The following is an 18,153-nucleotide window of genomic DNA, read 5'->3' as shown; positions in this document are numbered from 1 at the left end:
GAATGTTCAAGTGAGCCTTACAAATGGGGAAGGCTGGACAGAGAGACTAGGTGGTAGACCTCACTGGGAGCTGCCTGAAGTAGTGCAGCTATTCAAGCAGTTAGTCATCAAGTCAGAGTCCCTGTCCAGAAACCAGAGAAAGTATTAGTCTGCTTGTCAAAAATATGATAATAAAAGTTTGAGGCAGAGGAGACCCTACTCTGAGACAGATGAAACAGTATAAAAATGCCAATAAACTCAGGTATCACTCTGGAATTAATGGAGGACAAATAAGATCTGCTGTTAACTTAAACACCCATCTGCTCACATCCCCAGAGACCATAAATTTGTGGGGCTAATTAGCCATTGCTATCCCTATAGCTGCGGGGGGCTAACTGCATTCCCTGGAGTATTGATACATGCACAGCATGCATTTTTCTTTCTATTCAGACACCTGGGCTGAAGAGGAAAGGCTAGCAATGAAGGTGGCCCATCCTGGGGACACCCAAAGAGTTTGGAGGCTGTAACAATTGCTATCTCTCCATTCTAACCTTTCAGAAAGATAGAGTTGAGAAACCTCCAAATCGGTTAGATTTTCCTCTAATATTTTTCTTCAACAAATATTGCTGTATCGCTGGCTACCCAATTATTACCCCATCCTCCCCCTCATTCCTCCCTCTGCTTCCTAACTCTACTTCTCCAATAACAATTCTGTTTGCACCGGCAACATGAAGCAAGCGTTAATACAGGCCCTTCAACATAATCACTTCTTAATTAAGTCAAGCCGTGGCTTCGTTTCCAGAATCCTTTCCAGAGGGCTTAATCTTGCTTCTGCTGAAAATTAATACTTTACGTTTTCTATTTAAAAGACACAAGAAAGACCAGAAAGGAACGCAAGAAGGGAAGGAGAGCAGGATTGAGGGGAAACAGCAGAATTCAGCTTCTGTCAGTCATTCAGGCCTTTACAGGTATTGTCAGCAGCTAATGCTTAGTCTGTGGCATTCACTTTAGCAAAACAAAGCATGGATCAAGATAATTAAATGGCATAGCTCAGAATGAATTAACGGATGATTATACCAACATGAACACATGCTGATATCACACTTTCCATGGCCCTGTCTGGCCCTGGGAGCTACAGGAAGCCTCCCAATATCTCTGTGGATCTGAGTGTGCATATGACTGGTGCCATCTGAACTCTGTGTCTACACCAGAAAAATGGGGATCCATGCTGGTAATGACATAGGGTCTGCTGTAAGGATCTGTCTTTTCTAACTCCACATAGTCCCTGGTATTTGATCTACACTGTGCTCTGTAGAAGCTTTAGGGCACAAGCCACCTCGATAATAGTGAGCCTGTCCTGACAAAACTAGGCTCAATACCTAGCCCCTTTGTTTGCTTTGGCTGTTATCCTGGGCATGCACTCACTTTCTATCATCATGTTGTTCAAATACAAAAGCAAACTATAGTAGGAACTAAACAGATGCTGCTAGGCCAGCCTAATTCAGAGTATGTACAGGGGATATGTTTCTGAATCCAGGGGCCCTCAGACCTGTGATCATGGCAGTATCCTGAAAATGTACTATACCCAATATGGGAACATGTATGGGATCTTGCAGTTGCCCATACTCTCGTGGACTCAGATATTCTTTCCTTGACAATGATTTTTAAATTTTTATTACACACTATTCATTCATTCATTCATTCATTCATTCATTCATTCATTCAGTGGCAGAAGGTTTGTGTGCATGCCATGAGAGAAGGTCAGGGGACAAATTGTGGCAGTTGCTTCTCTCCTTCTACCATTTGGGTCCCAGGGATCAAATTCAAGTTGTCAGGCTCAGCTACACGTGCCTTTAATGACTGAGCCATCTCACTCGTCCTTGATCACGATATGGTAAGATGTCATTGCACAGTCTCTCAAGAGGGCACAGAGTTGGTGGAGAAATCTTCTGAGAGGCAAAGGAACTAGAAATTTGGTGCTATGGCTTTGGCCAATATCTAGGAAGTTGCATATAATCCCAGTTGGAAGTTTCTCCTTTGTATTCTTGACCTCCAAGAAGAACCATAGGAGGTTGATATGCTCAGAGGCACGTGCTAGCCTGAGTCCTTTACCACTTATCTTATATGTATGAATATACATAACACTTGAATATACAGAATCATAATCAAGCTGAAAACATAGTAAGTAGACTCACTCCTGAATATATAGCACAATTGATTATGACTTATTGTGTAATATGTGTATGTCCATATCTAACACATAGTATGTTTGATCAAGTCTGACCTTGTGGTACATGTAACCAATCACATGTGAACTTGTGGAACATGAAGTCATACCCAAACATGTTATATCTGATTACATCTGAATATGTAGTGATCATACCTGTTAGAGTAGAATATGTGGCCATACTTGAGCATGTGGCACAGGAACTACTCTTAAGATGTGGTCCAGTTGGTCATACTGAACTTGAGGCTTAAGCAAGATGGAGCTGATACAGTCCCAGGACATCTCCTGTTCTTTCTTTTCATCAGTAATTCGTTGTCTCCTCGAGCTTTAGCTTCACAATTAACAAATGGTGTAATGGGTTTCCACCATTAAACCTGTCCCGAGAGTTCAAGGGGACCCGAGTATAGAATTTCCCTTCTTCTTTCCCTCAGTACTTTATCAACACGATGAAGCTGTTTTCAAATTAGATGGTATATTTTCCTTTCAATTCTGATACAGAGGAAGATAGATGTCGAATGACTGTATGCCTGTATGTTCAGATCTTGTGATGAAGAGGAAATTCTGTTTGCTTCCTCTTGTCCTGGGTGCCATCTCAAACTACCAAAGCTGCTTCTAAAGTGGATAGATTTGCACAGTCACCAATTTGCACTGTACCAGCTTTGTAGAGATGGTGGTTGGGGTGGGGTAGATCATACTCTAGATCCATACAATATAATACCATGAAATAGACCTAACTATGCTCCAGGTCCTATTTTCAGTACATTATTCACAGAAAGTGACCCACACAATATTCTCATAAAGTTGAGGCCATTATTAACAATGTTGTCAGTAGAAAAATTAAAGTACAGAGAAGTGAAGTGGCTACTCGAAGGTTATAGAGGAGTAGACAGTTTGTTCTCCATGGCAAAGTCAGGTGCTTCAGAGCTGCTCAGTGGCTGCTGCTAATTTGCTAGACCTCCCCTCCCCTAGACTGGTACCATGTTCTCTTCTCTAAAGCACAATCCCCTCCAGCCCCAGCTTTGTCTGGAGAGAGGGCAGCACCAGGGAAGGTGAGAAACATTCTCCATCAGTATCACCCATCCCAGTGAGACCTAACTAGTGACCTCAGAGAGCGGTTCTGGCCATGAAACAAACCATGTGATGTTTTTTCTTTTTTCCCTTCAAGCCAGTACATCTTCCCATAGACGCTCAGTTTAGAATACATTTGTGCTTCTATCCAATCAAGCAATTTGTATTGTGCTTTTGGGTGTGCACTCTGGTTGTACAAGTACACAGAGAGAGAGGGGGGAAGGAGAGAGAGAGAGAGAGAGAGAGAGAGAGAGAGAGAGAGAGAGAGAGAGAGAAACTTCTACATAATGGATAGATAGTGTCTTATAAAATATGTGTCACAGTGTACTCCTCTTCAATTTCCAGGGAATGTGTTCCATGACCTTCCTTGGAAGGCACAATGCCTCTCTTTCATTACCCTTCTTTTAACTGAATCTAGAAACCCAGACACTGAGTTGTATGATCATGTTGAATGAATAACTGAGATTGCGGGTTGGATCATGATCTCAACATCATCTCCTACATCAAAGATGTCTGTGATGCTTGGGCTTTGCCATGAGCAACACAAAGACTTGGATCGTAACTATGAAACTTGAGCGTGAAACCCCAGACCCATCCCCACTCCTGACACACGTTTAAAGAAGCACAGATGTGAAAGGTTTTGAAAGTGCGCTGTTCAGTTGGTGTAGAGAATATGATAAAAAAAGAGTTAAGTCTATTTCCCGAGCATCCTTCAAAGGAGAGTATACAGTTGATCATCTGAGACAGGGATCAGAAAACTGTGTCTTGTGGGCCAAATCTGGGCCATCATTTGTCCTTGGAAGCATAGTTTTATGGGAGCACAGCTATACTCATTCTCTTACCCGGAGCCTATGACTGCTTTCATGCTGTACCAGATGTCAGTCAGCTTTTCATCACTGTGATAAAATACCAGAGCAAATCAACTTAAAGAATAAGACCGTTATTTTTGTCTCATGGTTTCAAAGGTTTCGATCTTTGGCCAGCTGGCTTTATTGCTTTAAGGCTATTGTGTGACAAAATATCATAGCAGGGAGTATGTCTGCATGTGTTGGAACAAACCAGGAAGAAGAGAACGAAAAAGAAACGAGCCGGGGAAGAGGCAAGGGGCAAGCTAGTCTGTTCTAGGACAGATCTCCTGTGACATTCTCCTGCCAACTGCTTCTCATTCCCATTATCCATACCATGCATTGCAACACCTTCACTGGTTTCAGCCACCTGAGGCCAGAGTCCTGGGTGAAATCACCTTCCCTAAGCCTGTCAGCTGACCTCCAAACCTTCAACCTAGGGACCTTCAGAGGATGCTTGAGATCAATGCAGAGCTCCAGGAGAACAGCTATGAAAACAGGATTGGGAAGCCCACCAGTCCGAGCAGATACTATCTGACCTCTCTCTCTGCTTCTATTTTTGACACATAGAATTTTCTCAATTTAACATTTCTAAAACTTTTACACATATCCCCACATTCCCCTGCCTAGGACCTTAACCCACTTTCCCCCAAACATTTCTTACATGCATCAATCTGAGAAGAGGTGTTCTGAACACATTTCTAGAAATGGGACATTTCTATAAATGGGGTATTTTCTAGAATACTATTTGCCATGATTTACTTGTTGGTAGATTTTAGACTAAACCGCAGACTTCGTGTTGAACTTTATCCTCTTGGTCTGCATTTTCACATCCTTTGGGAATGGTACATCACTTCGAATGCCTTTGCCATGTCCTATGTTTGGCCAGAAATTGCTGAGGAGATGTGACAATCATCTGACAGTCCCCAACACCTCCAAACAGAAACGTATAGTGGGAAATTGAAAAGAAATGGACTCTAGAGGGGGTTTCCATCTAAGCTTTTTCGATGTGTGGAGTCGTATTTCAGTTTTAACCTACTGTTCCCACTAAAATACATTGCCTGCTTTTCAGTATTGATTTTTACATTATAGGAGAAATACGAGGGTGTGCTCTGTGGCCTGGCTCCATGCACACTGTAATGTGCTTGTTTGCCAAGGAGTGTGGAAACCCCAAAGTCCAGAGCATGCCAAACAGGAGTGTAACTGGTATGCTGCCTTTCAGGGGCTCCCAAGCCTTAGACTGTGGTGAAATCTCTGGTTATCAAATCTTAGCAGAACTTTGTGACTACTTTGGGGGGGTCACTCATCTTAAATCCTACACACTTGAGCAGTGGGATTACATTCCCCACCAACTTCCCTTCACTAAAGGTCAAGTGGATCATGGGAAAGATTCCAGAAATAGCAAGGCACTTCCGTCAGATTCAGAGGCATTTGATGATCCAGGGATCACGTGAGCTCTAAATAAACTAAGAAATTCCGAGTTTACTTCACACTTAGGAGCCTCGCCATTACGGATTTTCCTAAGTACATGGGCAGACATCGACAGGCCATTAAAGTGTGGTAGCGATTGCACGGTGCGGCTCTCCTGAGAACTTCACCACAAAGAACAACCACACACAATGCAGATTGCTGGAAAGCTGTCTTTTCAGGGTGCCTCTGCCTTCAAATATAAGGTAGGGTAAGCTCTGAAAAACAGTTTGAGGTGTGAGCAATCAGAAATATAGACCCCATGCTGTGATAGGGATGTTTTACACTCGATTTATTTGTTTATTGCCAGATTTTAGATTTATGTAAGTCACACCTACTTAGTGATAAAATTAGGCCTTAACAGAATTAAAGTATTTCTATAGATTCATATAATATATAAATGACAGAATTGGGGCATAGATTCATACCTAATTTATATTGTTGTCCCACGCTCTTTCAGACAATAATTCTTGGGGGAAAATAGCCTAGGTATACCTTATAAAAAAGAAGATTTTATCTAGTGGAAATGGTAATTAAAGAACCTTTTATTTATATACCTACTTATTTTATTTTTGAACAGTGATCTCCTATAACCCAGGCTGACCACAATCTTGCTGTGCAGCCAAGGAGGGCTTTAAACTCTGGCTTCTCCTGCCTCAGGCTTCCACGTGCGAGCATGACAGGTGTGTGTTAGCACACTCAGGTGAGCAATGGCGATTTAAGGCTCTCCTTTAGATAATTTCATGTAGACATGTATGATATCCTAAGTAGAGCTCTGGCTCAAGACGACATACACATGTTTTTTGCCAAATGCAAAATCCCTCTTGGAATGGCAAATGACATCAGTTATTTTCTCTATGAGGATGACTGTGTGAGGAAAGTGGAGAGAAGAGGAGGGGGGTGAATGGAGACTATCACCACACTTACTTCTTCATTGAACTATGGCATTTTGTCATGTGTGTGGGTATTTTACCTGCATGTATGTCTGTGTACCACATCCCTCAGAGGGATTTTGATCTCCTGGAACTAGAATTAAAGTTGCTTGTGAGCTGCCGTGTAGATACTAGGAATTAAACCTGAAAGTTAGTCTGAAAGACTAACAAGTGCTTTTAACCACGGGGCCTTCTCTCTAGGCCCCCTTTCATGCCCTTTTAAGGATGAATCATGAGCTGAATTTTGTGGTGATTTCAGAAAGAGTACAAGGCGAAATAAAAATCACTTTGTGCCACGTAAACTTGAATGTAAAATATGGAACTTACCATGTGACACAGTATGAGCCTGAGAGAAGATGGGCCCACAGGATCCCCTGATGTGCCAAGGACTGTGCACACGTGTCTCCACCTAAAGGCCATACCTCAGCCACCTGTGCTAAGCTAAGCACTAGAGCCCGAGCTGCAATGCTCATAGATGATGGACAATCGAGATTCCTTTCTTTACATCTTAAGTAATAATCTTAGTAATTACAACACAGTGCATGGCACCAGGGAATGATAAGCAGAGGATTTACTTACATCAATTAAATCTAAAGGTCATTGCATTGATAGTCATACCCAAGCAGAGATTAGAGGGGTCATGCGGGGATCTCAGAAAGAATGCATTGTCTGCTGATCTATACTGGTGTGAGAGAGTGGCAAGAAGAACCAACTAGCATAAGGAATAGAGAGAACACGGCCAGGCCTCTTTCATACCTGGGGAATGATACTCCATCATCCATAATCTAGAAATGCATGGATTCATAATTGCCTTAATCGCTAGAGGAACATACCTGGAAATAAGCCATAAAACTCATTACAAGATAACAAGATTGTATATCTTCTCTGAGGTTACACTAGAGCCCCAGAAGGTCAAAAAGTTAATCACCTTCTTCGGTAGAAACTCTGTCAATAGGAAACTGTGTGCATAAGAGTGGGGCAAATCTTTGTGGTTCCCATCACAAGGGCGGCCATGTGGTAAAGGGAGGTTGATGAGAGTCAGTGAATAGTCAAGCATTGTGCGCTTTCCTTTTTGTGAATTCCCAAGTACTTCTGGGGTATGGCTAATTGTTAAACACCTTGCATTGTAAAGTTAACATTCCCCAAGCAGATCCCCCACTTTATGATGGATGGGCTTCTGATAACCTTGACAAGGGGCTAGCCATGGCAGGGACTCTGACTCTAAGGAGACAACCATTTCTCCACTGGCTCAATGCAGTGAACCACTGTTAGACAGGAAGTGATCTTAGGCCTTACAATTCCTATCTCTTCATGCTTGCCGATGTAGGAACGAGGTTCAGGGGGCTGTTCCTCTATGTAAGCAATAGTTCTCAACCTTTCTAATTCTGTGACCATTTAATGCATTTCCTCATGGAATAGTGACCCCAAGCATAAAATTATTTTTGTTGCTCCTTCATAACTGTAATTTTGCAACTGTTAGGAATTATAATGTAAATACCTGTGTTTTTGATGGTCTTAGGTGACCCCTGTGAAAGCATGATTTCACACACACACACACACACACACACACACACACACACACACACACACACACCACAGAGCCAAGACCCAGAGGTTGAGAACTGATGGTCTAAGGTCATCCATGCTATCAAGATGCATCAAGAACTACAAGGTATTTCCAGGAATTATTTCATCAAGAATTGACATTCACAGGCAAAGGCCTTTTCTTGAAAATGGAAATTTTGGATTCCTCTTTACGTTGAGTTTGCAGTCACTAGTTAGTATGTCTAGCCTTCATGTTGGGTGGTCTGATCGATCCTGATCCACACACCATTGTGACCTCTCTATCTCCATCCTTATTTTATGTCGGTGGTCCACAATGGTCTTCTCTCCAGATTTCAGGACCAACACTGCTTCATAGCTTCTAAGAATCCAGTCTTGCCTGTAGCTCTAGACCCCCCCCCCAGATTCTCAACAGAGACAGAAAATATAAGAGAAGTGCTCCTGCAATTTGTGAAATTGAGGCAGTAGAATCATCTGAGCCCAGAGATTCAAAGTCAGCCTAAGCACCATTGCAAAACCCTCTCTGAGAACTAACAAACAAGACAATACAGCAGCACAGTAAGACTAAAGAAAGGATGCTTATGAGAGTAAAAGTGGGCATGTATGCCCAGCTCACTGACTGTTCTCACGTCTAGAGATAATCACCACCACCACCACTACCACCACCACCACCATCATCATCGTCGTCGTCACCATCATCATCATCATCATCATCACCACATCACTGTTACCACCACCATCATCGTCTTCGTCGTCATCATCATCATCATCATCATCATCATCACTGCTACCACCACTACCATCATCACCACCAGAACTATGTTGACAAGAATAAGGGAAAGCAACACTGGATATTTTCTTCCATTGCTACGGTTCCTCTGGAGGAAATAAACACAAACAAACAAACAAAAAAATAGAACAAAAAATTATTTTCTAAAAAACAAATCTACAGGGAAATTCAGATCTTAAATCCAAGGAAATGTGCCAACTTCCCCACCCCTGTAGCCTTCTTTCTTTGGATGATAAGCAAGTTATTGTTTGGAGGCAGGGTAACTCTAGTGCCAATCTGAGCTATTTGAAGACACTTAAATGCTTTTAATCGTCAGTGAAGTAAATGTAAGTACAAACTACTGATCAGGATTCCTGCTTTTTCTTTTATTGTTCTTATTGTTTCTTGGTATATGGGGGTCCACAAATTCATGGATGAGAAGGCACAGGAATGGTATCATTTTGTTAGTTGATGGAGCAAGAAGTCCTAGTTTCTGGCTTTTGTTATTGCCAACTCCTGCAGGAAGTATTTTCTTTAAGTTGGCTTTACAGAAACAATTTAAATAAAGCTTTCGACGTTCACATTTGTGGAGGATTTGCTTTCATAGACACTGTGTAGGTGGTTATTGCAGAATTAATGCCCAATAAATATGTTTTTAATAATCATTTGGTTTTCATTTAACACACGGCGACGAACATATAAATTCCAATCATGTATAGTTAGTTGAAAAACAAGTTGAATAAATATCAGCCCATTATTAAAAACACTTACAGAGAATTAACTACTCGTTACTATGTTCGCTCAAATCAATTGGACATAGTAAAACAGTGGATTTAAGCGTGCGCTCCTGGCAGATGCTGTGAAATAAAGCTTATTTAGTGGTGTTGGAAGGATTCTTGGGTATATATTCATCTTGGGACCAGTAAATTTAAATTTTTGCTTCCTAAGCTGGGAATAAATAAAGAGAACATAAAAAGGGAAATGAAGTCCACCAGGATAGGACGTGTAGGTCAGCTCGCCAGCTGTGCTGCGCTGAGAAAGTTCGAGAGTGGTTGGATCCATGCCCAGAGCGGCTGGGAGTGGCCTCCATAAGGGCAGAATAGGTACCTTCCATCAGAATCCTTAGAGTATGGGACAGAGAATTGTCGATCCCCGAGTTCTGTGAATGAGCTTGTGATCATCAGCAAATGACAGCCTCCCTAACACCCGTGTCCCCTGTAAACCAGGACTGTGAAAGAACATTGACCTTGTAAGGCTTCTGTAAGGATCTGGTACAATAAGAATAGACATGAAAGGAAGGACTCCATACAGTGCAGCACATGTTAGTATTGTGACTTTCTTCTATAGGAAAGCTTCCAATGCTACCCATGCTTTCCCATGAGGTGTTCTTGACAGCCAAGTACATTTATTGAGAACTTTGCAATACAAAGAATATGCAGATTTCTGGTGGCCAGACAAACCAAAATGGCGCTCAGGGTCACACCTCTTAGAGAAGGACAACAGGCTCACGGGGGTCCAGGATTCACCTCCCCAAGTCCTCAGCCCCCAATCTTTGTGGAAGCTGTTTCCTGGAAGCATCATCAAATACACAGCGTACACCCCAGACAGGAGAAAAGCTGGCCCAGCCTCACTCAGCAAAAAGAGAGAAAGGTTTCTGAGCCAAAGGCTTGAAGAACATCCTTCAAATGTCCCTGAAGACTAAGACTCCATGGAATCAGAAGTCTGGGGCTAGATGGTCTGAAACGTGGCTTGGTCCAGCATGCCCTGCTTGGGGTGCTGCATAACCTGAAGAGGATGGAAAGAGATCTACTTCCTCAACAAAAATTAGCAACCAGGGAACATGGCTCTCAGAGCTTGTTTTTCCCATAGTAAGGCAGTGATGTGAGGGTGAAGGGGCTCCAGCTCCTTAGATCACACAATAAACCTCGCTGCACTGGCACTGAGAAGCAGTCATTCACCTTCAGACAGTCATTGAGATTCGATCTTCTGTAAGGTTTTATCTTTGGCTGAAGAGTTGGATTGCTCAGAAGAACATCCTTGCTAACATCTCATGAGCATCCTCATTCAACCCACATCATGGACCCCAGTCGTGCCATCCAACACCAAGCCCTGCAATGACTTCCTGCAATCACTTGTCAGGCATTGGAGAACAATGACCTCAGCCACCAGGTGCAGTCTATATGCAGCCAGAGCCAACTGGGTCTAGAAAGAAGAAGGCAGGGAAAACAATTCCCCGAACAGTCAGGCTGTGTTCTTCCTTCTCTGGACCTTTTCTGGAAGGTGTCCTCTTCTTCTTCTCCCTTTGTTCTGTCTCCCTTTGCCTACCGTCACTCGTACCCTCAAGAAGCCCCTGTGAGACATTCGACAACTTCATAGTTGTTCCTGCTCTCCCCAGAGGACAGGCGCTAGCCAGTGGACCCAGGGGAAGGGCAAAGCTAGCTGGCTGACTGCAGGTATGGGAGGTCTCTGATGAATTTCAAAACCTGCCTTTGCTTCGACTATGATCAACAGGCACAGCGGGACCTCTGTGTTTTACTGTGTGAACAAGCTCTGAGGGAGGGAGGAAAAACAGGCTCCCAGCTCCTTCCTTCCTTACCACAGCCACGTGGCTGCATGCCTTTTAATCAGCACACAGCCTGCTTTAGCTGCTCCCAATGCAGAGCTGCACAGGTAGAAGTTTAGTTTAGGCTGTGGAAAGATGTAGCCTGGGTCTCCTGCTTGAGGGTCCCGGGAAAAGAGCCCAGAGCAGTCACTCACACACCTGTGTGGAGTCCAGCAAGGTTCCAGGGAGAGAATACACAGAGAGGCCGCACCCATTTAGGTTTGGTAGAGGAGATGACCAAGATGTTTGGTTGACAAGATGTTTGCTGAAAGGGGCCCTGTAAGTAATTGCAGGTTGTTACCAGCTCTAGGTAGGTAGATGGGTGTTCAAGGGAGGTATTCATTAAGTATTTAGTAATTAGGTATACAATGCCTTGCTCTCTATTAGAAGTAATATGACATTCTTTGGCTCCCTGCCTGTCAAGTGGCCCAGTAGCTCCCTGATTGATTCTCATTCACTGATTGATTCAACAGACAGACGGCTCTAGCATGCTGAAGCCTGTGTGATTCCTGTCGTCTGGTGAGATCAAGGGATTTTCATACAAAGATGAGTCTTTTGGCAACAGGAGAGGGAGGAATGGAGAAAGCTAAAGCTATTGTCCTTTAAATGTGACTGTAAAGTTTGACCCTCTGAGAGTTGGGAAAATGAGATGACGTCCCTTCTCCTTGGCAAGGCTGGTGTCCTTGACCTGTGCCAGGTAAGACCAGGAAGAGGTCAGGATCCTCCTAGCCATAAGAACTGAAGGTGTGACAGTGAATGACTGACTCTTAGACCTTGGACCGTTATTCTTTTTAGAATTGCTTAAACTGTCCAATATGGGATTTCTCCAAGTCGAATCCCCAATAACCACAAACAGCAGCAGCCAGCAATACTAAAATCTCAGACCATACTTCAAGCCCTCCTGTCCCGTAGCCAGCCCTCTGCTAGCTGGCTCATCAGCTCCAGGACACTGCTGCCCAGAACTGGTCACCTGGGCACAATCACCTATGGCAGCTTTTCTGCTCCTAGGCATCTTGATTAGGCTGGAGTAATTGATAGCTAGAATATAGGGTTTTTCATATCCTAAGAAGAGCGCAATGTGCAGCAAGTGATGGGGTCCCCTCAGTCTGGCACTCTAATGGCTATTGAGGAAAGAGGCCCTGTGGTCCTCAAACTCTCCCAAGGCTTTGGTTACTATCCTTTCCATTTCCTGTGTTTTAAAAATAATTGTCAGACATTTTCCAAGCCATTAAGGTGCAAACATTAGGGGACTCTAATATGGCACCTTCACTTTCTCTGTAGACACGCCACAGAAAAGCGGGTATAGGAAGCCAGTAAGGTCAGCACTCTAGAGGCTTCTAATAATGTGGGAACTTGCTAGTTTCATGGGCTCTATGCAGATAGCTGTTTGGGAAAGGTGTTCTACAGACTGCAAGCAGTTGTTGGGGGAAGGGCTGCAGTCCCAACTCAGATGAGACCTCTTCTAGCCCCTGACTCAGGAGCAGTTGACAAAGAAAAGAGGAACTTGGAAGTAGGGACACTGGACACCCCCTACTCAGATACTTAGTATAGTGTTCTTGTGAGATGCAAATGTCAATAAATATATTTAGTGGGACAAAATGCAAAACCTGGGCACAGCAATGAAAAGAGAGGAAGAGATTCGCAGAGAAGTCTAGTTTCCACTACGAAACTTTTCTTCTCCTATGTTGGGATGTGGCCTGTGGCTCCTCTTGGCTTCTACCCCATCCCACCATCACATATGTAGCCTGAGTTCACTGAAGACCACTTCTACCACCCCGGGATGAACACAAAGACCCAGAAAGAAGGAAATAGGACTTCTCTGTGTTCTTCAGCTTCCAATCTGTCCCTCCTCGAGCCTCCATTTCCCTATCTCCTGAGGGACAGGGCCAGCTCTCTCTCCAGATCACAGAGAAGATGTAGGCTGGAAAGGTAGATAGCTGTGCACACACTACACCTTACATAAAGTAGGAGAATGTATAGAGAGTGTGAATAGTTTCATTCCTTATGACCCCAGCAGGAGGCTAGCAGGATAACAGATTTGAAATCTACCCCACCATCTTTTAATGCAGTTGCCTAAAAATACCTTCCATCTAGATGGGTCAGCATCATTTTTTCCACCCACATGGACCCAGGAGCCACTGCTCACTTCTTTTCCTCTTGGCAACACCCAGCATGGGGCCTTGATTGCTCTATCTCTGAGTCAAGTGAATGACTACATATTCTGTGAAGCCGGTCGCCTGACAGCATGAATAGATGTGGGTGTTGATAATTGATAGATACTAATGAGAGAGAGAGAAAAAAAAAACCATGGAGACTCTCAGCCACTGCAGCCTGTCACAGAGTTGCTTCTGCTGATCCCAGCAATGGGGACATACAGGCAGACCTCATGCTGGGAGGTTTTCAGGTTCCCGGTTTGAACAGAAAAGAAGAAGCATGAAGCAGGACATGAAGAGGAAGAAATGCCACCTAGCCCTCGCCGTGGGTTCATCTTTCTTTTCCTTAAGGTTCAAAGTTCCTAGGCGACAGTGTTTGTGAAGAGCTAGTATTGGTTCAAGTAATAATAAGCACGTGGCTATCAGACTATGATCAGGTCCACAGAAAGCACTTGAACTGCACCTAGAATCTGTCTGAGTCCTTTGTGCTTTGCAGCCATTGTAGATGTCACCATCATTTCACAGCCCTCAAGAGCTGCAGAGCATCCATCTATGGCTGTGGAGTGGAGGGGGCCAATTGTGTCGTCTTTGGTACTCAACCTTAGGGTGTTGAAGGGGGCATGGGAGGAAAAACCTTTCAGTGGAAGGTGATTTCTGAGGCTGTTATCACGTGTGGTTTTCAGCCACCTAGTAAGAAATCCTTAAGACCTCACTACAGCAGTGGGCCTTATGGTTTGCTAAGTGAGAGTGAAAGGTCACGTTTCACTGAGCCACATCTGCAGAGCTAACACTCCCCTCCAGGGTTCTGATTCTCCCAGAGAACAGAGCATCTGAGTCCAGCCTTAGATTTGGGGTCAGGTCAGTGGGGAATTCCAGTGCAGAATGACTGTACTCAAAGGCGATAAGAAAAAAAAATCTTTGCTGAGGAAGATTGGAGGCCCGGTGGTGGTCAGCAGAACTTTTTTTAATGCCGAATTCCAATGGGGAGCTATTCACAAAGGGCTAGCCTTTATGCGAACATTCCCTGGTGTTTTGTGCAAAATCTCAATGTTTTTATTCTTCACATTGATCAGAGCACCCAAATAGAAGCTGCTTGCTCTGTGTCCTTTCCTAGCCTATGCCTCCCCCCACCCCTTGTCCATAGGATACTGTGTTATAACTCAGCATCTCCCCACACTCTCTCTGTGGGAGGGAAGAAGGCGGGGACCATATCATTCATCTGTGTGGCAGCCCCGGTGCTATCAGAGAATGCATAGATACATAATCCCTTATCTCCAGTGCCAAATTCACAAAGGTCTAAAAACCCAAAGCTTTATCATAATTCATTTTGCAATAAAACCTGGGCTAGATGTTGTCGAGGTTGCAAAGTGGAAATGTAGTCGAAGAGTGGCCACAGCCATCTCTAATAGGTGTCAGGAGAGAAGGGGGGCAAAGGGCAATGGGAGCCGTGGGCTTCATGTCGGGCACGCCGTTAGTTAGCATCGTGTCACCTGACAAGGCTACTGTCAAGTAAAGAACATCTTATTTAGGTTCACAGATCCAGATATTCAAGCCCAAGGCCCAGTGGCCCTATTAGCTTTGGCCTATGGTAAGAATATCCATTGTGATGGGAACACATCAGTCAGGGTGCATGCTCGTAACAGGAGCCCATGAATATTAGAGAAGCAGAGCCCAGGCTCCCATAATCCCAACTGAAGGACTTCCCACAGGTGCTTGAAGGGACATAGAACAAGACCCTGAGCACAGACATTTAAACATGGGCCTTTGCGTGACATTCCAAACTGCAACAGGAATGAAGGAAAGAACAAGATATGAGAGACTCCTGTTCACTCTCCTCAGACAGACCACAAGGGTCTAAAATTGCAGAGTGGTTCCTAAGGGGTAATAGGTAGACAGCAATAAACTGGACATATCTAAGGCTCTCTGAGGAAGGATTCTTCGTGTTCTCGCAGGGCTTGGAGCTTTGTTCCATCTCATTCTCTTCTTTGTATTGCACATCAAATCCATTCTTCTCCTCAGATCCTAGAATTTTGCCAGAGATGATTCCATACACAGCATAATTGAGATTAGGAAAGTTTTCTTGAGTGGGTGAGAAAGAAATTTAACAGGTTTCGTTTTTAAGAGCAGTTTTAATGTTCTGTTAATTCTAAGAGGATACAGCACAGCCTAGCATAGGACTCTTGTCCCCAAACTCACACAGATGGTGCCATGGACACCTGCAGCAGGGCGGTGCCCTCTTACAGTGAGTTTGAATTGCCAGGGTATTCCTTTGATGTCCATTTGCTCTTTGGCCATCTCTGGTTTAAGGGCAGGGATAGAGGGAAGGCACAGTGTTGTGTCCCTAGCTCTGCCCACCAGCCTCTTTCAATTCTTCCCTGATTCAGCCTCCTAACAAAGGTTCCCAGTTGTGAAACTACAGAGCAAAGGTTCAGCAGGATCATAAACTTTTGAGGGTGCAAATGCTGTGCAAACGATGGTCAGGCCTCTGGGAGTGAGATTTTGTAAGCAAAGATGCTAAAGATGGAAAGGACCAAGGAAGCCATGTTCTGCCCCAGGGTCCAAGGAGGGGAAGTAGTTTGGGACAGGCACTCCAGGAGTCTAGGTGCCTGAGGGCTAAGCCTGTCCTTCTTCACGAATGACTCTGGGGTTGCAGAAGGACAGTGTTTCATTTTGAGGAAGCACGGTCCTAAGATTAGCAGTTTTCCTCAGACTAGGCCATTCAAAGGACCGTCTCCAGACAGTGTGATCAAATATATTGCAAAGACCACTCAGCCTCGGATCCCAGTGGGTGATGTATGGTGTGTGGGCTCCCTCCTCCTCACAGATGTGGGAGCTACAGGGAGTGAGTGAAGTGACAACTTTTCATATCGCGTATGGTGTGGGGTGAATTCTTGTCTCAGCTTGGATGAGTTCATAGCCCATGTTTCCCCCACAGAACACAAGAGCGGCCATCACTTTAGTGCGATGTAGCCAACGGCGGCCTTCTAGAAAACCAGATTAGGTTATTTTAAAATATAATAGCCAGAGCAAGAACAGCAAAGACTGCTGTTCTTCTGAGGCAGAGTGTTTTAATTTGTGGCTAGGAGGAAATAGTTCTGAGCCAAATACTCATACTTGGGTTTGACTGCCTGCCACAGGATTTACAAGTCACTAACTCAGTGACTTGGCCACGAGTATCACAGAGAAGGAAGCACTTCCTAAATACACTTGTGCATGGCTGCAGGTTTATAGCATATCCTAAGTGGGGAATGGGGATGCTGACTCAGCACCGGGCAAGGAGGCTGTGCTGAGCTTTCTGCCCAGTGCTCAACTCTGGGGTGTTGTCTGCAGAGGGCCTCAGAGAAAAGATGGAAGATTAAAAATATCTATAAAAAAAAGAGCAAAAACAACTGTGGTGTCTGGACGTATGAGGAAGATACTGGCAGGCCATGAAAACTGCTTTGATATTTTTGGGAGCTCCTCTTCTGTAGTGACTTGGTCATTTATGAAAACAGCTTCTCTCGAGGCTCAATGAGATAATCTTGGGTCACTAGGAACGTGATGTGTGAACAAGAAGTACTTTGGGGACCAGGAGCTGGGCAAGATGTCCTAGTAGCGTCTAACCACCCCCCCAAAAAAACTTTGTGATTGGAGTGGGTCTGTTGGATCTTATTTTGAGGCAGGAGACCGGTCAGTGTGAATCACACAATAATGAGCGCCTTCATTCCAATCAGCTCTGAGCAGAGAGCAGTTATAGATGGTCCTGGAGAGGGGGTAAGAGAATTCATTCAAAGACGAACCACTCAGAGCGAAATAGAAAGATAGGAACAGTGCCGAGAGCCAAAGCTATTTTAAAAAGTCCCAAAGCTACTGGGTGGAAGGTCATTCTGCCTGTGGGGAATTGAACCCTCCTGTTCCAAGCAGCTAGGTTGGCCCTGATCCTTGGTCCCCACCACTTCCATCACCTGTGACAAAAGCATACTCATGGCATTTGGTGACCTCCATGCCATCTATGTCTGAGGGCCTCTGTGGTCTGTGCCTCTCACCCCATTCCCTCCGTGCAGAGAAGGGCAGGCAGGTTGAGGGAAGAGTTGGGAAGAGGGCATCAAGCTACACCGAAACAAAAGAAAAATGTCTAAGGGAGGCTGGGCCCCCGGGACCGGCTTCCTGCGAGATCCCGAGTTTCATTAAATATAGAAAGGTGGAATGAAAAAATAATATTCCCTCATTGTTACAGTTTCAAAGTCAGAAGCCAGCCTTGATTTCAAAGAGCTCGTGTGTAATGTGATGCATGACTTTTCTCCCGTCTCTCTTTTTATAGGTAAGTGACATTTCATTCTGCTCATCCCCAAGGCAAAGCTGGATGTTTTAAAAGTGGAAAAAAAAAGTGTGTGGCAAAAGAAACGGGGAAGGTGGGAAGAGGTTGAAGTCGAGGGTCAGCCCAGGTAGGTGCCTGCTTCATTCTTCATTTTTCCACACAGAAGTCAGGGCTGTCTCCCCAGGACAGTGTGGAGAAGTCGCTCTCCAGGACAGAAGGTCTGGGTCCTGGCTTTGAGCTGGGCCTGAGTT

The 18,153-nt window shown here is 44.4% G+C and overlaps 1 protein-coding gene across 3 annotated transcripts in view; it reads left to right on the top strand.

Moving 5' to 3' along the window:
• Positions 1–18,153, top strand: part of Ntm (neurotrimin) — a 951,504-nt gene that overhangs the window by 267,729 nt on the left and 665,622 nt on the right. The window lies entirely within an intron of this gene.

Source organism: Rattus rattus, chromosome 8 (genome assembly GCF_011064425.1).
Source record: "Rattus rattus isolate New Zealand chromosome 8, Rrattus_CSIRO_v1, whole genome shotgun sequence".
NCBI classification, from domain to species: domain Eukaryota; kingdom Metazoa; phylum Chordata; class Mammalia; order Rodentia; family Muridae; genus Rattus; species Rattus rattus.
This window is presented reverse-complemented; position numbering and strand designations above follow the sequence as displayed.